We start from the raw sequence: 11,585 nt of genomic DNA on the forward strand, positions 1-11,585 counted from the left end.
ATGGCATCTTGGTGCTACATGGAACCCTCTGGTCTCAATCAGATGTGTGTCGGGATGGCCGGTCCACATCATCCGACCAACCTAGTAGTTTCTGATGAGGTTCATGGCATCATACGTGTCGCGAAAGCGAAACCATACATTGGATCATTCCCTCATTATACATGGATTACCACTAGAATAATTATTAGTTCTTTAGCTATGTTTTTGAGCTGTTAGTTTTTGACTTTAGGAAGTCTCAGGGAGCTGCATTTAGATGCCTTCAGAATTGGTGTATTTCTCATGTTTAGGGTTTGGTGGCTGTGCATTACATCCATTTCCCCTTTAGTTTTATGTTATCTTGGTAGTGTGTGTTATGAGCTAATTTTTTAATCCGCCTTTCAAAACTATGCGGCTTGCATTGCGCCCAAGAGTGCGGCTTGGAAAGGTCACGGGTTGACTTTGTGGGTCTCTTGGTCGCAGATGTATGCTTCGTTGCTAAAAAGCCATCAGGACATTTAATTATTACAACAGAGTCCTGCTCTGCTCTCCATGCATCCTCCACTTAAGTAGCGAATTCTGAAGAAAATTGCTGAGAGGCTCAACCTCATAAAAATATAAATTAGAAACTTTAACATGCCACTTGGCACAAGAGAATTGGTGCTTATATCATGAACATATCAGGAATCATGCCGATCGTGCGAATTGCACCAATCTTCATGTAGCATTCTAATGGTTCTTCTTCTCCCCTTCTTCCGTTCATAATAGATTTGTGCCTTCTAGCATTACTTTTTCTGGTGAGTGAATATTGTAGGCCATCAGTTTAAATCTAAATCAACTTATTCTATTATGTATATGTCTTGTAATCCTAAAAGATTATAATAAATGAGTGCTCTAAAGATTGAGTGTATCAAGGGCAAGGTTTTGTAAAAAAAATTTGCACTCCATGATCTCCAATTTTCTATAGTAAAAATTTTACATCGTCTCCGCTCCTGGATGTAGGTTGATAGACCAAACTACATAAATATTCTGTGCACCTCTTTTTTTTCTCTTTTTTTTTTCTTTTGCTTCATTACGCCTCTGCCGTGTATTAGATCCAACACAATCAATCATTAGGCTAGGGATAAACCTATGAAACTTGAATCACTAAGATGATGAAATATTGGTATTATGACGTATGGGTGGATAGGATGCATCATGCCCATGAAACATTTGACTTTTGTTCAACATTTCATTGGTAAAATGAAGCTAAATCGACCAACATACCATGACAAGTATACGAGGATGAAAAACAGGATGATATGGCTTGATTGATGGTTTGTCATGTCATGGATGGGCCCAGGGCCGGCCCGAGCCTTAGGCGACCGAGGCGGTCGCCTAAGGCCCCGGGCCAATGGAAGGCCCCGGAAGGGAGGGAGGGAGGGAGGGAGGGAGGGAGAGAGAGAGAGAGAGAGAGAGAGAGAGAGAGAGAGAGGGAGGGTCTGACCGTGACCAAAAGGAAGCAAAGGCCCCATATCGAGTCTTCCCCCTTGATGGAAGGGAGGTGGAGAGTTTCTTGGCCTGCAGAGGGGAAATTTAGGAAGTTGGGGACGGTAGTTTTGTTTTGGATGGAGAGAGATAGAGAGAGAGAGGAGGGATTTGGTTGGCTTGATACACACCTGAAGCCACTCTTATCTTTCATCCCTTCTCTTGTTTGGTTTTGGTCTTGGTTTTCCTTCGCTCACATTACTCCTGATCCAGGCCATCAGGAAGAAAGGGGGATTGGAAATGGACTTCTTGGAGGGTGGAGATTCTTTTAATTTTCTCCTCTCGGTTTCTTCTCCCCTCTTGGGTGGTACAGAGAGAAGGAGGGAGGGGGTTGAATGGCTGCTGTGCTGTGATGTTGCGGTTGCTGCTTGGGTACTCACTTGAAGGGGAGATGGAGGGATGGGACGTTTATTAATTAGATGGAGTCAATTTTCCATAATGCCCCTACTTTTTCTTATAGAGAAGCTCCTTTCTAGACAAATTCTTTTCTTTACCTTGACCATAAAATGCCATGGGATGGCCTTTTCCTATTCTGCTCTTGCTTGACATGATATATTGCCAAGCATTATCTCAGTTATTTAATCAGTTTTATGGCTTATTTTTAGGATAATTACTTTGCTGCACTTCCATTTAAAAATAATATTAAATTAAAAAATTTTTTTGCCTATCTTTGTTAGATTCATGTATCTTTGTTGAAATAGTATACTTGATAGCTATCCATTTTCATATCATTTTTTTAAATATTTTATATTTATTAAAAAAAATTATTATTAAAAAAAGGCCTCATTCATTGGATTCGCCTTAGGCCCCCAAATGTATTGGGCCGCCCCTGGATGGGCCTGTCTTGAGTCTTCGATACTCCAGTGAGACTTTTGCGTTAGGCATTTTATTGGATTGTATTAGTTTATCTTATTAGAGGCGATAAGGATGATATAATCTAGAAACAATTAATTGAGCTAGGCAGCAAATGAGTAGAACCAGCTTATGATTTGTCTTATGCTAGTTTAACTTATTTTGACTTGAAAACTTGCCTAAAGGACAAGGCCGGACATGAGATTTACGATTAGATTCATTATTAGAGAGCGGGATGAAGTTAAGGATGGGATTTAGCTCTGCTGCTAAGTGGAAAGAAGATCTAGTAGGTCTAGCTCACTTTGGAAAACTTAGATGCATATTTATTTTGTATCTGTCAAACCGACCATATAACATCAAGGGAAAAAATAATTCAAGGTTACTTCACCCATAAAAAAATTATATGCGCCTTAAAATTTTCAGCATGCGGATCCAATTTGTACAATGTATACGGGATACCATGTGCCAAATGTTACTGGCGACGGAAATTTTTTTTTTTGAAAAGCCAATATCTAAATATATAATACTTAAAAAAGGTAATTTTTGTATATTTGGTTGATTATAAAGTGACATATCAGAATGGCTTATATTTGGTTGAACGTCTATTTTTCTAGAAAAATTGTGCAAAATACTTCTTATGCCATTAATAAAGAGAGAGACCTTATTCCATTTTACTAAAAGCTTAAAGATACTTTTGAAAAAAAAAATATCTTAATTTTGAGCCGGTAGATATTGAATTTTTTTATATCCTATATAGATTTTTCTTTTTTATAGAATATGGCAATCTTATTTTAATAGAAATGCTACTTTTCTTATTTTTTTTTTTAACTCGAATCAAACATAAAGTTTTTTTTTTTTTTTGTTGATCATACTTTTCTTCCTCCTCTTTCCGTAAACCAAATTAATGAGTTTTAAAGAAGATTGATATAATGCTAGGCAGGGAGGTGGATATGACTAAATCTATTTTGCATCCCAACTTATCATTCATGCAAGGTATTATTTTCACCAAAACTAATTTCTTAAATTATTTCACTTATTTATTTGTTTATTGAAAATATAGTGGAAACATGCTATAATTTGGGAATGAACCCATTATCTTTCACTTGGAAAGAGCTGCCGACAGTGTGAATTAAAAGCTGTTGAATTATTTTATTTTACTTCATTCTATTTTTATTTTTATTTTTTTCTAGGTAAGCATATTGGGTTATTGTTCATCCTCTCCACATACTAGCACCATATTTACTACTTTCCCAAATCAACCATCACCCAGTTGTATATCCCACTGACATCAGATGCTGGAGAAGTGGCACTTAGATTTATTTCAAGGATAGTGAATGGTAAATGCTGTTGCAGTATTACAATATCAAGGATTGAACAGGGTAACTACTCTTTTCATTAGAACATGATAATTACCATTTTCTCTTTTGGGTGAAAAGAATATGGTAGCTTCTAAGGGGTGAGAAAACATAGATAGGATGGAATGTATTTAAGGGGTAGAGGTGGAACAGGTTCAGGTCGACACAAATCCGGCCGGAATCTTCTGAGATCTGATATTTGAGTTAAGATCCAATTTGACTTGCAATAATTAGTTTGAAAACAAAGGTCTAGCCATAAAACCTTGGATTGTTTCAATCTAAAACCTCGAAGTGATAGATGGGGTTCAGAGCCAAATTCAACCTCGGTTAAGCTGGAAGTGAGACAAAATTACTTGGATCTACTAGTTGGCAATTCCCATTATTTTCTCAAAAAAAAAAAAGAATTGCAACCCTACTAGGAGCCAGGAGGCATTTGAAAAAATCTCCTTGAAATATCCAGTCCCGGATATCCTCTTAAAAAAACAAGTGCAATAACGTTGGCAGGAACCACACGCTTAATTCTTTTTGAAAAAGAAATTGTACATGCTTAAGCAAGCTTTAAGTCTATGTATTTATATGAAAATGCTAAGCTAAATATACATTATTGGTTCTTTCCCTCTCAAATGAAGATTCCAACGTTAATTGGTAGGCATTAGATTTGCTGAAGTTTATGAGTCAATAATATTCTCTTCATGCAAATAATTTATTAAATTAATCTGGTTATTATCTTGTGACCTATTCCGATTGTTGTGCTCATGCATGTAATGAGGGGAGAAAGAGTGTTAAGACTTAATATACATTGCTGACCCTTTTCCTATCAGCTTCAATTTTCAGAAACTATCTCGGTTTTCTTTCAGGGCATGATTTTTGATGCGAGCCCATCTGTGGCCGACCACATCTGAGTCCATGGACTGCTTTTGCCATGCCATTTGGGCTGGGCCAGACCAAGCCTTTTTAGAAACCCAACCTAGTGCACTTGAATGCAGGCAGGGTTGCATGGGTTCATGTCCAGAAAATTATATATAGAGGTAGTGAGAGGATGACGCCAGGAATCACACTTAAATCCTAATCCTTGATGCTTGGAGCTTGTCTGAGGGTAATCTGTCAGCTTGTTCAAGATTAGAGACCATGAAGTAATTAGGTTGCTATCACTAGATTGAACCTGAACATAGGAATCATGGCGATGCAAGTTTGAGGACTCCAAATCTTCATACCGCATTGGCTTTCTTGTCTTGGATCGATCATCATTTTGATAGGTTAAAGCTACGTTTATTAAGAATGATTGATTTGAACTAAGGTATAATTATATTGTCCAAACAAATCACGACCATGGCCAACCTTAGCTTCTTCCGATGGAGATCCAATCTCTGGACCAAATTTCTGTCATCATGCTCTCTCTCTCTATAATCCACAGACCCTGGATGCGCTAGAACAACTGCCAAACAATCAAGAAGTATGCTTTCCATGTATATTGCTTCCTTCTGCACAATGTGCTTGTAGCACAACTGGAAACTAATGTGTGGTTCTCTCATAACAAAATGAAGTCCTCCTATCATGGGGAAAAAAAGGTATCTTTGTTCTGGTTGTTGTTCCTTCTGATACCCAGTTCATGGTACATGCTTGGAGATTATGCTTAGCACTTACCATGAGGCAAATATAGCTATAGAGAAAACAGAGTTAATGAAGTATCCATTTAATTGGCTATAGAGTCATGTACTTATCAATCTAAATATTGGACAAAGGAGCATGACTAATAACTGCAATTTGAATGGCCCTCCTAATCGGAGAAGCTCTTGTACAAGATGAGCTTATTCTAGCTACTTTTATAGTATCAAGATATGCTACTTGAACCATAGGTGACTGGGTCATTCTCTGCTTGTTACCAATTGTCATCTGTTCTTCAATGTCAGTATTTTTAACAGATTGTCAGCTAGCTTCACATGAAAAACCTTGTAAATGTGCAAAGAGTAAAGAGTTAAAGGTCCAACTAGGGGTCATGTAAACCTAAAAAGTTCGATGTTGTTATATGAAGCTTAAAATGTACAGATGTGCAAATAATTAAACCGACATGTCATAGGGCATTCTCATGTTGATGCGGCACAAGGTATTTGGAGTGATCGGCAAAGGGGATGTTGATCAAAAGGCAGGCTTCTGAATTTTTAGTCTTTCCAAAGATAAAAAAAGCCCCCGTGAGTGAGAAAGAAGGAAAGGATGGAAAACAACAGAAAGAGCCATGATACAACAATTTGTTAGCATGCGGTCCTCTCGAGGGGACCAAGGTGAGCCCTATAGCATTTTTCATGATTAAAAATTTATTTAGCTCGATACAAATAATTTTTCCCTGGATATATTTGCCATCCAGAAATGATGTGTTTTTATTTTAGCGAGACCTAACAACCCTGCATGGAAATGGAAACTTAGGGATCAGTTAAACAATTATAAAACCATTTAAGGGCCCAAATAAAATTTTGCACAGCTAAAGCTGACAGACTTAATGTGGAACCGGTAATCAAAAAAACTGATAGTTAATAATTTACCCATTTGGAGATTTAGAAATGATTCGGCTAAACTCGGCAAGATGACTTTAAACGGAGCGCGCAAATTAAGCACCCATAAGCAATTTTTATATTACTTTCGGGATATATAAATAACTTTTCTGAGTAAAGCCAACGGATGAGGATGCCGTTGTTAAATAATTATACATCAAATCAGGGACCTGGAAAAAAAATTATTATATATGTCTCTGGTATCTCTGGATATGATGTTAGGGACGTTAAAATATTATTACATTTATTTAGCATCCGAAAAATTAATTATAGATTTTTTTCTCTATCAAAACTATAAAATTATTATACTTATTACTAAACTTGTTGAAGAGATGAAATACAACCAAGATGTATGCTTTTGATCAGATGTTGAACCGGTGATCAAGTAATAATATTCCACTTCAATCTATCCTTCTTCCTCCCCCACTTCCCAATCTAATCATCTTCTTCGCATCAAATTCATGCGGCGATGTACCGCCCATCTGCCCCAGTCCGGAGCCTTCTCCGATCTCAACAACGTTTCTCCTCTTTCTGCAGTTGGGGACGCATCAAAGCTTCCGTGAATTTTATTGCTAAGAACTATATTTTATTTCTACCAACCTTCTTACTGAGTTTTTGCAAGGTGTCTCCACAAAGCCCATGCCATCTTTTCTTTTCTTTTATTTTTTGCTAAGACGGATAATTCATACAATATGCATATGGATACATCCAATAAAGTCAGAAAACATAATATCACAAAGCTCCCAAGGCAGTTCTTCATCCTCTTCCCATACGGTGCTGCCGATATAGTTGGCCACATAGGCGGCCATCCAGTTCGCAGCCCCGTTGGCTTCTTTATATACATGCTTAGCTTGGGCAACCTCTCCATTCCTCATCATCATTCAGATGTTTCGAAGCAATTGATGGTCGCCGGTAGCGATTCTTGGACCCCCTAAATCTAGCTGATGATCGTAGCCGAGTCATCCTTCAAGGTGATTGAACTAACTAGCAGTACACGCTGAGAATGTTGAAGGTCCGTTCAGACAGCTTTCAGCTCTGCACCGAAATTCGTGCAACCAAATAACTCATTTTGAAGGCAGCCGCATTCTCTTTCGAAGGAAAAGCAAATAAGACAATACATACGTGAAGTTTGCACACCCGGGAGCATAAAATATATGGCACTTGCATCCAAAACAGAACACCTTAAAGGAAAGACCTTCTTTTTTTTTCAAAAAAAAAAAAAAAGTTTGACGAGGGACATGCATGTATGTATACGGCTAAAGGGATGCAGAACATGCAGCCAGGCTGCTCGATAAAAAGCACGGGTGTCGGTGAGCAAAAGGACAATAACATTCCGTGTGAGTAATGGTCTCCAAAAACACCTAACTTGGTAATCAGATATATTGCCTAACTTCACTTTAAGACACTTCTCATACGAACGGGTGGAGCCGGTCTTCATTCATACGCTGTATGTGACCGTGCCCAGTAAGTCAAGTTTGGCAACATTTAAGCTAGCATTGGGTATGGGAGTTGCACTTGAGAGAGAGGGCCCATTTAAGGGTGCACGCGACAACAAGAGATCTCGATCATTATTTATTTTATTTATTTATCACAAAACCTAGAATGTATTTGGCTCACGATCGGAAGAAATTGGAATAGGTTGGAATGTGAATCGGAATGATCATATCTCTCAATATATTTACTTTGTGGCAGATTCTAGAACTAAAATTGGAATCGGAATAAGAATAAAATTTGAATACTAGGTGACACGTCTCCAAAGCGGTTATAGCTCATTGGAAGGTCTAACCAATTAAAACACACCACAGTGCCAACATGTGGTGGATTGCGAGCGGCCATTGGGCAGGCGTAGCGCCATATTATCGAGCTTCCATATCAAGAGCTATGGCTGCATTCTAACCGAGAGACCCAGTGATCATTGAGATCCCACCGATGTGACAGACAAGACGTTATTCTCGTACGAAGCATTCCCACCCGATGTCTAGATCGTACTCAAGCCAATCACTTCTAGTTGACCCACATGCCCTAATTATCTGGTGGTAGATAAGCTTTTCCACCGGACATATAGAAAAAGGGAGGCAGAGGAGATAACTAAAAAGAACGCCCTAACAGACGGCTAGAGGACTTTTTTGCTTTGTGCTAGTTTGGGTTAGAATGCTGCCATCCGACGAGGATCTCGGCTGCAGCGACCGAGCGCCGCTCGCCGTCTCCAATTTCGATTAGAGCAACTGACCATCAAGCCTTCTAGCATCGTCGCGCTTCTCATTGCGGTGCCTAAGACTAGTCAATTCTCAATGGTGATACTGAAAAAAAGATTTAAAGTGTTTTTTTTTTAATTTGTTTAATGGACCAATCTTGTGACAGTATGTAGTTATTTTATTTGTATTTTTCTCATCATTGTTCTGTATTATATAAGCACTAAATTGGAAAGATTTCAATGTCACTATTATTAGATAAATTGTACGTCATTACCCATTAACCCCTTTTTTCTTTAGATAGGATGGGGTTCTAACCCCACCTGCAACCTACACCTACATTACTACGTACCCCTCCACTTGGGCAGAAATCCCCAAAAATGACGAGGCAAGCCGGGTCCAAACCTCGCGGGACGGAATACTAGGGTAATGTGGGGTCCAAAAGAGGGTCGACGTACCTTGGAACCGAACCCCCCACCCCTTGCCTTTAGGATAGCACCGTCAGAACTAAAGAATCGTACCATTAAATATTATTTGGTCTGCAGTCTGCACTCATCGGAAACTACTGGCTCCACCATAAATCTATGCCCACTTCAAGCCCTTGTCAAAAATTGCCTGGATCTAAATTCCCACTAGATCTAGTATTTTATGCCATGTGAGTCACACCTTATTTACTTTCTTTTCTATTTTTTATTTTTGATGATGGGTATTGCCGTTGAGAATCAGTCTGTCCAAAATATTAAGCTGGAGCTACTAGACAGCTCGGACGATCTGCTTCTAGATCATCAAAATTGGTTGAAGATCACGATGTATCTTTGAAGTGGCAATATGGTGACCATATGCTCAGATGGCGATGGCTTCGTTGCTGATCGCTTTCAAAATTAAGAAACAAAAAAGAGTTAAAGAGCTTTTTCTTTCTCATTATTGGCTTAACAATGAAGGTTTTATCTTTGATAAGTTGATGATGGCTTTGCATCACAAAATAATGATTAGCTTAACTGCTCTATTTAGTTGAATATAATCACTATAAAAATCGGTATATTTGCTTATTTTCTTAATTAATCATGACAACGGTGAATACATAAAAAAACTCCTTCTAGCATATGTTAGAGGTATTTTTGATATTATATAGTTAGTGATCTTTGATTTTCATCGTATACCAAACAAATTACTCATAGTTATTTGTGGATATTTAATTAATGGACCATGCTATAATCTTATATCATCAAGGATCATATTATTTAAGAATAAAAATCATCAATGAACTTAAATCACCATGATAGATTTCATTTGGATCACCAAACCTTTTTCATAGAGTTTTGTTTGGGTCTGAATTTAGATTTTAATTTAAAAGATATATTTCTGGTTTGGGAACGAATGCAGACAAACTTGACCCAAACCCACCCAACTCTCGTCTGAGGCCGTGAGGGGTAGGTTTCAATTTTTCCCCAAAAACCGAAAGTGCCAAATCCACCCAACTGACGTCCGACACCTTGAGGGGTAGGTTTCAATATTCCCCATAAATGGAAAATTGTCACTGTCTTCACTCAGAAAAAAGGAAATATTTTATAAAATCAATAAAACTTCTCTCTTTATTTAATGACAAAAAAATTATCGGGGTTTGGGATTTAAGGTGGCTTACACAGATAGCTGTGTTTGAGATAAACACGGGTTATATCCATTGTGAAAAGAGCAATGCCCTTCAGCCACATAGAAATTTAAAGGACCCCAGGAAAATAACATCCACCTGCTTGGAAAATGAGAACACATTAATCGGTGTCTGGTGCAAGGATAAAAGTGGATTGCATAATATCCATTTGTATATATTTTCATATTTAAATTTATCTAAATATCGATAAAAATTTGAGCATCCCACTAATATCCGTATTTATATCTATATCTGTCAAAAAATAGATATAGATATGGATAGACAATTATCTGATCGGTATTCGAAAATCTAATTTTATTTGTAATTCTATTTAAATTTATATTACTTATGAACTTTAAAAAAAATAAATGGCCACATTAACATACTATTAATTTGATTTATCATCCACTTAGTAATATCTTTGATTTTGTAGTCATAAAGTTTAATTATCCTAGTTATATCTATTTTTTGGATATCCGATTTGTATCGGTGACAGTTTAAAACAAATATGGTTATAAATTTTTATATCCAACTAATATTTGTATCCATATCTGCATTTATCAACTAAAACAAATATAGAAATGGATATACTAGTATCCGATTCGATTTTAATCCTAATCTCATATCAACAAATATTGTATGAATGAATGATTGATTCGCGACACTTAAAAAACTAAAAGAAAAGAAAGAAAGGTTGGCTGATAAAGATGGACAATAACGACTGCATAATAATTTTATTTGGCAAAACGGCTTCTAATTGCTCATAAATTCTCAGCTATATGGGGGACTTGGATGGTGAGCAAAAATAATTGTTCAAGAAGTTGGTAAACTTTTACATGATCGATGGTAAAAGAACGAGAATTCGTATTTTGATTCGAAGCATGTGTATGTATGTCAAGTCAGTGAACTTGGCTTTTATTAAGTATGGAAGGAATTGTAAATCCTGCAAACTGAATGCAAAATTATTGCATGAAGCTATCTTTTGATATGAATACTAGAGCTCACCTTTTCATATGAATTTTAGTAAAAGAAATGACATAACATGATCCCTCAAATACTAGGGCTCATCTTTTCATTAACTTCTCCACTGAGCTGTAACTCTTCTCAACACAAGAAATACTTCTTAGGGGAAGGACCATAAAATATATTCTTGATTAGATAGTTACATGAATTGGCATTTAACGTACTGATAGCTTAATTTTGAATCTTTGTGATAGTGGTGGAGAGTCTGATTAATTTCTCCATAGAAAGGATGGAAGCATTACTTGTGGAAACATTTAAGAAGTTTCTTCTAGTTTCCACGCTTGTTTGCATTTCCCTAATAGCTTAAAAAGAGTGGCTCATCTGGATGCATATGCTACTAGCCCTCTCATGATGCTCACCAAAAAATGCCTTGTCCATGAAGAAAAGGAGTCTACCTGATAGTATATGCTTCCTCTTTGTAAAATAATGATGCAAAGTTTTTCATTGATTAATAAATCAATCCGCA

The sequence above is a fragment of the Phoenix dactylifera genome, chromosome 7 (assembly GCF_009389715.1).
Source record: "Phoenix dactylifera cultivar Barhee BC4 chromosome 7, palm_55x_up_171113_PBpolish2nd_filt_p, whole genome shotgun sequence".
Taxonomy (NCBI): domain Eukaryota; kingdom Viridiplantae; phylum Streptophyta; class Magnoliopsida; order Arecales; family Arecaceae; genus Phoenix; species Phoenix dactylifera.